Source organism: Parus major, chromosome 6 (genome assembly GCF_001522545.3).
Source record: "Parus major isolate Abel chromosome 6, Parus_major1.1, whole genome shotgun sequence".
Lineage (NCBI taxonomy): Eukaryota > Metazoa > Chordata > Aves > Passeriformes > Paridae > Parus > Parus major.
Window position 1 is genome coordinate 19,151,298 of NC_031775.1, and position 10,594 is coordinate 19,161,891.

General features: G+C 48.9%; 1 protein-coding gene across 1 annotated transcript in view; it reads right to left on the minus strand.

Annotated features, from left to right (window-relative positions):
• ZMIZ1 (zinc finger MIZ-type containing 1) overlaps positions 1 to 1,478 on the minus strand; it is a 340,259-nt gene extending 338,781 nt beyond the window's left edge. The window contains exon 1 of the mRNA XM_015632815.3: positions 1,143 to 1,478. The gene's annotated coding sequence lies outside the window, so the exon portion shown is untranslated. The remainder of the gene's footprint in view (positions 1 to 1,142) is intronic.
• Between the last annotated feature and the right edge of the window lie 9,116 nt (positions 1,479 to 10,594).

Sequence of the window (10,594 nt, forward strand, 5' to 3'; positions counted from 1 at the left end):
GCCCCGTGTCTCTCATCGCAGCCTCCGAGGCGGCACCGAAATTAAACTTTACACGTGCAAAACAAAGTTTACAGTCTAAAACCCCGATTATAGTAACAACTTCCTCCCCCTGTCTCAGGCTGCCGTACTCCTTCCCCGCTACCGCGCCAGCCCAGAATGTTATCCCGAGCCCCGCGGGGGGGTGGGGGGACAAGAGCGTGGCTGGATGGCTCCTATTTTTATGTTTACATTCCTGAAGTGTCTTTTAACTGGCTGCCATTCCCCTTCTCCCCGCGAGCAGCTCCGCCGGCCGCCCCTGGAAGCGCTTCTTCCCCCGCTCCCCTCGCACAAAGGCGGGCGAGCTCCGGCCGGGTCGGGCCGGGCAGGGCACCCCCGGCCCTCTGCCCCCGCGCCCCCTCCCCTCCGCCCGGCGGCTTCCTGGACAGATGCACGGGGGGAGGGAGGGAGGGAGGGGGGCTGCTCCTTCCTCCTGCCTGGCGAGAGAGGCCCAGGTCCCAACTGGCTCTCAAAACCCAGACACAAGGAATTTACACCCAGGCAAGCTTCCCGGAGCCCCAAGAACAGGCGCAAGCTTCCCCACGCGTCTCCCGAGCCCCGCACGGCCGGCCGGGCACGCACACACGGCCGGCCGGGCACGCACGCCCCGAGCCGCAGCCCCGGCCCTGCAGCGGGGCTCCAGCCCGCCCCGACGGCGGTCGCCCCGGCCAGGGGCAGCCGCCGCCCCGGTCCCCGCAGCCCCCTTTGTGCTTGCGGCGGCTCCGACGCCCGCCCGCCTCACGCCGCGGCTGCTCTAAGTTCGCCCCGGGCCGGGTCCCTCCGCGACCCCGCGGCCGGCCCGGGAAGGGCATTGCCCGGGTAGAGCCGCTTCCCCGCCGCCGGGCCCGGCTCCGCGGCTGCTCGCCCGCCCTCGCCCCGCGCCCTCGGCGGGGACAGTCTGCCCCTTTAAGAAGTCTCCACACATTTTCTCCCCTTGCAGAATAAATATGTTGTTGTTTTCTTTTTTTTTTTTTTTTCTTTTCCTCCCTGTACACCTCTTTCCCCGGCGTGGCCGTTCCATTGTTTCTGCTCCGCCGAGACGCAACCCCTGCCCGGCCGCGAACGGGGAGGTGCGAGCAGGGAGCGCAAATAGACGCGAAACTTACCTACGGATTGCAAAGCAGCCTTGCAGCAGCAAAATAATAAGGAAGAAGGCAGGCAAAATCCTCTTTCCCCAACTGATTTGCAGCTCTACTCGGGTATTTTTAAATATATAATTTTGTTTATTCCCCTCCTTTCTTCCTTCTCCCCCTGCTTTCTTTTTTCTTCCTTCTTCCCCCCCCTTTTTTTTTCCCCTTGCCCACAGACAGTGAAAAGGAGCTCAATGTTAGTGGGTGAGTAAGTGAATCAACTAGCAGAGAGCACAGCAAGTTGAAGTGTCAAATTACATTGGCTATTCTATTACCAAAGGGCCATGCTTTGTGGCTGCTGGCAAAATCTGTCCCAGATTCCTATCTGAAAGGGAGCTGCCTCCTACAGGGATGTTCTTCCCTTCGCCCTCTCCCTTCCCCTCTCCCCCCGCACCCCCCCCCCCCCGCCCCCCAAATCACACCAAGTTAAAAATCTTAGATACGAGTTAAAATACAAATATTGTCTTACAGTGTCTTTTAAGGCGGGGATTCTCGTTTTAGTCTTCCTGAATACCAAGCACTCGGAAACCCTTCCACTCTGGAAACTGAAAGCTGGAGAATATGTATACTCCCTTCGGTGTTTTTGTATTATTAAATAGGGGAAAACCACCCTGGACCCAACACACTCTCAAGCATGAGGTGTCTCCGTCTCTGTCGTCTTCACGAGAGAATTTTTACGGGCATGGAAGGAACTACCGGGCGGGCAGGGGGATTACACGGGAACGCCGAGACATCCTGCTGCTCCGTTATTGCACTTTAGCCCCCACCCCCCTCCATTTATTGCCACCACCGCCCCCCCGGGGGCCGCTGTTATTTTCAGAGCCCGGAGCTCCCGCCACCCAGGTAGGAGCGGGGTTCTCCCGGGGGTCCCCGCTCAGCCGGGGAAGCCGTGCGGGCGGCGGTGCCCGGCGGGGCGGGCCCAGGAGGCGGCCCCGCCGCGGGGGGGGCGGTCAGGGGCCGGGCCCCCCCCCGCCGCCCGGAGCGCGGCCCCCGGCGCTAACAATAGGGCGTGTTTTTGTGCTGTTTTTTCTTCCCCTGTGCGCCTTAGGAAATCCAGCCCGATTTCCAGGGAGAAAAGAAGAAACCGTCCTTGTCTGACGAGTACCGATCTGCTAAAAAACATCTCCCTCGACTTCTCTTCCCCTTGATAAAACACTTCCAGGACAATCAATATTTTATGATGAGTTGTTAATAAGCCTAATATATTCATCCCTGCTCCAACGGGGCTTGTTAGATTATGCAATTAAGATAAGCAATTTAAACAGCAGTGTGTAGCTTCTCGCCGGTCACATTCGTCTTGCTGTTGGAGGAGGAGAACGATCGGGACTGTAAAGGGATGTCGGATCGCTCGGGGAAGGGGGAAAATTGTCTAATTTTATTTTTTTTAATTTTTTTTTTTTTTTAGCTGCGTGCAGGCGGAACGGAGCGCTACCGCCGCTGCCCACGCCGGTCCCCCAGAGGGGACGCGCTGCTTTGCGCGGGGCCGGCGGCAGTGGGGCTACGCCGCCCACCGAGGGCACTGCCCCGGCGCAGCCCCGGCTCCGCTCATTTACACCTTCGTGCCTTCCCCCCGAAAAAAGACCCCTTTTCCTGCCGTTCTCCCTGTACCTCCAGCCGCCCCCCGATCGCCTCGGGGCGCGGGGGGCTCCTGCGGACGCTGCGCCCGCCCCCGGCGCGGAGACAGAGCGGCGGCCGCCCGCCCGCCCCAGCCGCGCCGCGGGGGGAGCCCCGGGCGGGCAGTGCCCCGGTGGGGGTGGCCAGCCGGTGGCGGGCGGCGCGTCCCGCCGCTCCGGCGCGCTCCGGCTCCGCGTTTTGCGAGCGGCCGCGGTGTCAGCCGGGGAGCGCCGAATAACAAAGGCAAGTTTGAGAGCAGCCGCCGCCGCCGCCGCCGCACAGGCTGCAGTGACGTCAGGGAACAATGCCGCTGCCAGCCCGCCCGCCCGCCGCCCCTTAAAGGCGCACGGGGCGCTGCCAGGGGCCCCCGCCGCCGGCCCGGCAAGGGAAGGGAGGGGGTGCCTGTACCGGCCCCCCCCGCCCTGCAGCCGCCGGCCGCCCGCGGGGCCCTGTGGCGTTGCCCGCCCGGACCGGGAGCGGAGGAGATTCCCCGTCTCACGGCTCCTTCCCTCCCTCCCGCGCGGCCTTCGCCGCCCTCATCGCTGCCTTCAGCTGCCCGGAGGACGCGGCGGCCGCCGGGGCGGGAGCGCTCGGGCCCCGCCGGCCCGGGCCGCGGCTCCCCGCGGCGGTGTGGGGCCGGGCGGGCCGCGAGGCCTGAGGGCCCGGTGCCCTGTGACCCGGCAAGGGAATGTTTTCGCCAAAGGTTTGGCACCTCGGGGGCCAGGACCTGAGCGCTCCCAGCCAGTTCGGCTTCTGCTCCCACACTGACCCGTCGCCTCTCCTTGTCACGGTGCAGTGCCCTCCTCCCCGAGCCACACCGGCCTCTGTTATCGTAACCTGTAGTCCGCAGGCTGAAACAGCGGATACTGTCCAGTCAGTACAGCCCGTTTCACTCCTGCACAGCATTAGATGTCAGATTGAAACAGACGCAGAAAAAACCCAGCCTTTTAGGTACCCAAAAAGGGCACTGTAGCAATACAGCAATCTCCTGATAGTCACACAGACGTCAGAGCATCATACCTAAAGAATTTATTTGCAATTAATACCTTTTTAAGGCAACAAATATGATATCTTTTTAAAGTGTCAAAACTTCTGTCTTGGACAAGGGCAAAATCAAAGCAGTAGGTTCTAATGCTTTAGTGCTTGAAACCATCTTACAGAAATAGAAGATTAGAAAATTAAATCTTTGTGCAGCAGCACCATCACAAGGTTACAAGGCCTGTCCACTGTATTTAAGTACAACTTCCACTGATACCATCCAGGCTGAAAACAAATTGGTAAACACACATTTACTTTTCCAAGCTTTTTGTAGTTTTCCTGTGGACTGTGTTCCACATGAGCACATCATGCAGGATTTACCAGGCAGGCAGGCAGGCAGGCATCACCCTGCCTTCTTTCAGCAACCAAGTGACTTGATCAATTCAGTTCATGGCTAGGACAATAAAGGTATCACAGGAAATCATTGCAGTGATTTAGCAGGTGCCATTGTGCCCTCTGAAACTGCCTCTACTAAATTGGGCTTTGCCACACACTGTTCAGAGGCACCAAAGGGGTTGGAAGTGCTACCTGTCCACAGGGGATGTGCAGCCCTAGCAGCCTTTGCCACTTGCAGTCATTTGAGCTCAGCCAGCATTGCAGTGACAGCACGTGTTAAGTGGTGTCACTGCCAGATCCCAGCTGCTACACCTGCCCACACAGAGCCCTTCACTGCTTCAGTCGCAGGAGACATTTCCTCCATAGGATGCATTGGTCATCCATGAAGTTTTGCACCAAAAGTGGTTGCAGCAGTTAGTTTATCTAGTGTATTTATTGGTTTGTTTGTAAATTAAATTAATTCCCTGAGGATTAGAACAGCCTTAGCTTTCTCTGACCTGTGCTGATATGATTCGTGAATTGAGAAAGGTGCCACTAATGCATGTTGATGTGTTTTTTTTCAGCCAGGGACCAGGCTAATCCACTACAAAGAACAAAGAACTTTTATGGCTGCTCCAATTCACTGCCAATTGCCTGCTGTGGCATAAAGGGTAGACTGGTCAGTTGGACTGAAAAAAAGAGTTAGGAGTTTACATGTATGGCAGGGTTGGCTTAGGGTATTCAGTGTTGCCCCGAGAGCACCCCTCTAAACAAAGTTCTCAATTAGGCCAATCAGCCTAATTATCCAACTCAGTTGCAATGTCAGAGCAAAGCAAAAACAGTATTCACAAAATGACAAAGGATTGGGCCCTTTTTGTTTGTTCTAAGAGACCAGGCTGTTCTTCATGTTCTCGACAATTCTGAGACCAAGAGAACTTGGAGCAGCTTTTAAAACAGAGGCTGCACAAGCCTCAGTGCCTGATCTGGGATCCTGGCTTAACAGCGTTCTGCTGCTGCAGTAGCAAAGCCATCAGCAAGCATGCAGACAGACAGTTATCCACATTATTCCATGCTCTGTGGTGGGCCTGTCCACAAGGGATTAGACCAAATCTGCTAACCTCATTTCTGTTATATAACCTAAGACAGATCTGAACTCTTTTCTCCAGAGGATTGTATGGTAAACCAGAATATCACCTCCCCCTAGCCCTCTTCAGCTGCAGTTCAAATTAGGTTTTGCTGCTGTCATAATTCATCCCGTACCATAATAAAAATGGAATTGATGGAGATGGCATGTAGACATTGTGTCTAGACATACCCAGGTTACTCGTGTATACAAATTTCATCAGGTAACTGCTATCAATGCAGCTTTCTTTGGAGCATAGGATTTAGCATGGCACACGGAGGCCAAAGGTGGGGAGAGCATGCTTAGATCCCAAGTCCACACTGAGCTATTGGGTGCTACAGCCACTCATAACTGGGCTCCCTCGGTTAAGAGCTCACACAAGTAAGCCCAACAGGGACTGCAGGTGTACAATATATGCATGAAAAGCTCCCTGGGATCAGTGCTGATTTCGTAACAGGCTGACATCAGCATTGCTTTTCTGGTGGCTGTTTGCTACACACACACACCCTTGGCACCACACCAGCTGATGCTCCCCGGGTACACATGTTCAGAATCCTTCTGAGCCCTCATGGAACTATTCATCCATCAGCACAAGTCTGATCTGCTGCTCTATCATAACCCATGGGTGTAGCTTAAGCAAATGCTTACTCTGATCAATAGTTGTGTTGAAGTTTAGCAAGTCTTTTTCTGATATAGCAACAACAAAGGATGCCAGGAATACTACTGGATGCAGTAAAATTGCACCTATGTGAAAATAAGATTAATTTTCAGTAAGGCTGCAGTCAGGCTGTACACATTACTCGGCACACATGAGAAACACATACTGTGTCCATTTTTGTCTTTTTGTTAATTGTATGGGAAAGAAAACAGGGTTTATTTGGATTCATAAATTGGAGATGAAATTACTATGCAAAGACATTAAGGAAATTTGCAGTTATGCAACTGGAGTCCTAGAAGAAAAAGTACACAATTTTACTGAGAAAAACAAATTGAAAACAATTAAAAGACACTAAGAGGGAAGTAGTTGGAGGTTTAGACTTTTTATTTTTTCTCTTCCCTTTTCCTTTTGAGGCCTGAAAACTTTTGCATATTGTCTTAAATTTCATGCTTTGATCCTCCTCAATCTATGCTGCCTAAGTCACAGAGTCATTTGTGACTCAGATGAGGGACTGGATTCCTCCAGAGGAGCTTTCACGTGGCAGGCAAGACAAGGAGCACCAATGAGACATTTTTTTAGTCACTAAGGCTACACATCTTGTCTTTTATGGGAATTTACATTGACACATCCTTTCTACAGTCATTCTAAACCAGGCCACCACTCACACCAGTCTTCTGCAAACTGTTCTCTGTACTCCAAGCTCAAAACTCACTAAGAGCTCTGTGGGGTGCCACAGTAAGGTAACACACACATTCAACAAGCCTCCAATCTTGCAAATACAAACCCCAGGTTAACTCTGACTGCTGAACAATTTTGCACCCATGCCTCAGTTATGCATGTGGTACACTCTGAGAAGGATCAGAGCTACAGTTTATAGCGTTGGCCTCAGCTCTCACATGCACACCATGCTGGATTATACAAGGGGGGGTTTGATCAGTTTGGCAAAGAGAATAAAACCGTTAAAAATTACATAGGAGGATAACACTGATGTATGCCTTCAAGAGGCAAAATTACAGCTTGAAAACAAAAACAAGGGAAGGAAAGAATAGGAAGAGAAGGTATGCCATGTACAACATACTGAAAAGGAACTTAACGTATGTGAGCTGAGGAAATGGAGCAGCGTAAACATGCTGTTTTGTATAGTGCAAAAAGGATGCTTTTATGGGGATATAAACATTAGGCACCCCTGAGCATGCAAGCTAATCTTCTTAAGAAGATAAAGGCTGCCCTGTTAGAGCCAAATTCAAGAACCAAGCACGTCTCCACTTTAAGAAATCTCAAATCAAAGTTTGGTCTGGGCTGAAGTCACTTGACTCATCCAAACCTTGCCCTTAAAGTACATAATTTCTAGGCATCCCAACTGAGATTGGCAAGTAGGGACTGCAGTTACTTCTGTTGTTATTAAATGCTTTTCTAACAACACTATTGCAGTTTCAGAAGAAAAGTGAATAAGAAAACAAAACCTTATCCAAGCTGAAACTCAGGGGAATGTATTCAAGCAGGATATAATTAGCAAAGCTGGAAGATGGCCAGTATGAAATGTGTAACATCATAACAAAAAAACAAAAACCCAAAACATACCAACAAAAAACCCCAAGGATTTTGAATGACCACAACCATCAGGACCTTATTTTTAATCTGCTCCATATAAAGCAATCAGATAACCTTATGTAACCCCAGACATGCCTATAGCTACCTTGAGAGCACTTGGTGTGTTAACTGAGATGTCTATGGTATGGCTTTCCATTTCATAAGTGACAGAGGAAATACTACTCCATATTTCTATCATCTGACTACCTACTGCCAGTTTTTGTTGGGAAGCAGGTCTTCTTTTAGCCTCACTAAATTTTAATGGAGAAAGTTAATGAGATTTAAAGAACAACAAATTAAACCATGTGTGAAACATGAATGTTGCAGTCAAAGCTGGACTTTTGTTTTTCCCCTTGTTTTCAGTTTTTGTGTGTTACAGTCAGGGGAGATGGAGATGACTAAAAAACAACAGCATCAAGTGGAGAATTTGGGTTAAGCTCTGGTTTGAGTGTCTGTGAGAGATATTAGTCTAAACTGGCTAGGCTGACAGTGTGAAAGGAAAGCAAACAACAGTAAAATAAGATGTTACTCTCCAGACAGTGAGAACTGTTTCCTATCAGGCAGAGCTTGCCAGGACACTATAATGCTTTGCAACACAGCTAGTCATGCTAAATAAAATGTAGCCTTAAACACACTTAGGACCGGATTCTCAGTGGGTCCTCCAATTTAGCAAGTGGCATAATCTATTTTTTCCCTAACCAACTGCATTTAGTACTACAAGGGATAGTTAATACAATTTCCAAAAAAGAAAAAATAAATTCATAAAATATGAATAAATAACTATAAGTTGTTTACATACATAAATGTTCTGGAGCATGGGATTTTATTCACTTACTGCTGTATTGGTCATAAAACATGCCTGAGAGACCAAAGTGTTACTTTATTGCATTTAGCAGCAACAATTAGCCTCTCCATTTTTCACTGCCCTAACAAAAGAGTATGGTTTTCTACTGTCAAAGAAGAGATGAAAAACCAAACCAAAACAAGCCCTGCTCTTTTCCACGCTGCTGTACTCTCCAGAGGCATATGTATGTGCAAGTGGCACAAAAGGCCATGAAGGCTTGATCTGCGGTCCATGAAGTGAAGGAAACAAACCAGAAAAAGCAGCAGATTATTTTCTTTCCTGTTCTGGGGGACTTCTTAGGGCAGAAGGAGCAGTGAAAAATTTCGTAATAAGGCTCTCTCACTAAGTACCACAGGCAACAAATTCCTTACAGCTGAATAGGAGAATAAGTACAAAACTGAACACAACAGGAAGAGGTGTGGTCCCTAAAGCATCATTTGCTGTATTTTATTGTATGTGAGCCAAGAAAAGTAGAAGGTCACTGAAATTCCTAGAGAACAGAAGAGCCCAGAGAACTATGGAATTAGTAGGCTTTCTAAAGCTTGGGATATTTATGTTAAATACTTTCTATAATAAAGGAAGCATGGGTTTTGCAAGAAAAAGCATTCATGAGCTGAAATTCCCCTCATCATAATTCAAAGATTAATTAAGATAAATAATATAATTAAGTAATTTGGAAACACTTTTTTTTCCCCAGTAGTAGACATTCAGCTTGACATAACAGCCATGGGGCATGTCATGAGGACTCCAGTCATGCTGACACTTGTAACTGGAGGAAGAGTGCAGATATAAGAGAAGTTTGGAAATTCTATTCAGGTGAACTGTAGATGAGATAGAGGATATAGCTATAACTAACCTATAGCTAATCAAGAATTGTCAGTGTTGCACTAACTGCAGAAGCTATGGCAGCCTAAAAACATTGCTGGAAGTATGTCTTGTATTTTCATCTCACTAGAACTCTAATTTGGACAGCTTATTGACCTAGTTTCTCTATGTCACTGCTTTCAGCAGGGTATTAAACCCCCTCCTCAAATATTCACGGCTATTTCAAATAAGTGCAAGAAAGAGAAAGACTGTGGTGCAGATGTTGCTTGTGCATACAATCAATGCATCCCTCCCCCACTAAAGTTTAATAAGGATTGTTAGTACATCATTGTAGCTGGTAATTGTGTAGGTACACATGGTAATTGCATGTATTTGCACTAATTATGTAAATGCACAATAATTAAAGCTCCAGGGTTTTCATGGTAAATTTTTAAGACACTCATGGATTTGTCATGGCAAAAGTGTCAGTCATGTAACCTAGTGGGAAAAGGGAGGAGGAAGGAGTTCAGGAGAACGTAGTTCTTAATAAAATGCATCTATATTTATATATAAATAATTGGATAGAGGACACTATATCATCAAACACAGCTGTCATGCCCAGACATGACCAAAAAAAAAAGGTTTTTTTTCAGAGTCTTTTATCAGACTTGAAAAATATAACCTAGAAAAAAACCCCAAAACACATGGAGGTTAAAACTAAAGATCAAGTACACCCCCACTTCATCCACCTTCCTTTTCATTCAGGGAAAGGCAGAAGTGAGTTTGTGCTCTTTTTGTTGTTGTTGTGATCACTTCCTAATATTACCACTTTTCTCCCTCTCTCACAGGTCTTACCACACTCCACTGAACACGTCAGTGGAAATATCTTGGCTCTGCTTGGTTTTGGATTGATCTCCCAGTGCAGTGTGCTGTCTTAGCATAAGACTTGTACACTAGAAATTCAAGTTGCTTTTGGTTTGGGGGTTTTACACCCTCCCTCAAGAGGGAATCTTCCTTCCCTCAAGAATGCCCTTCGGGCATTCTCCTCACCTTCAAATCTTCTGATACAAACTTGCAGGTTTCCTCTGGGGAGCACCCTGACCCTCCTTCGAGCACTTCCCTGGTACAACAGGCAGGAGCTGCCTGTCTGTCCCCACCAGCCCATGCTGTGGCTGCTGGCTGAGCCTTTTCTGCCATGCCCCATGGACCTTTAGGCTCTGGGAGAGCTAACCACACATTAGTGACTTCAGGCATATGAAGGAAACGCAGCTGTGGAAACACACAGGGTACATCTCCTACAAAACCAGCAAAGCGGGACACGCATGTTCCAGCTGTTTATCTGTTTTTAATCACCCCTGCAGCAAACCTGAGCAGCTCTCTAGAACAATCCCATTATCCTTATGCCAGGACCACAAGGGGCTGTTCAAGAAGCACAGCAAGAT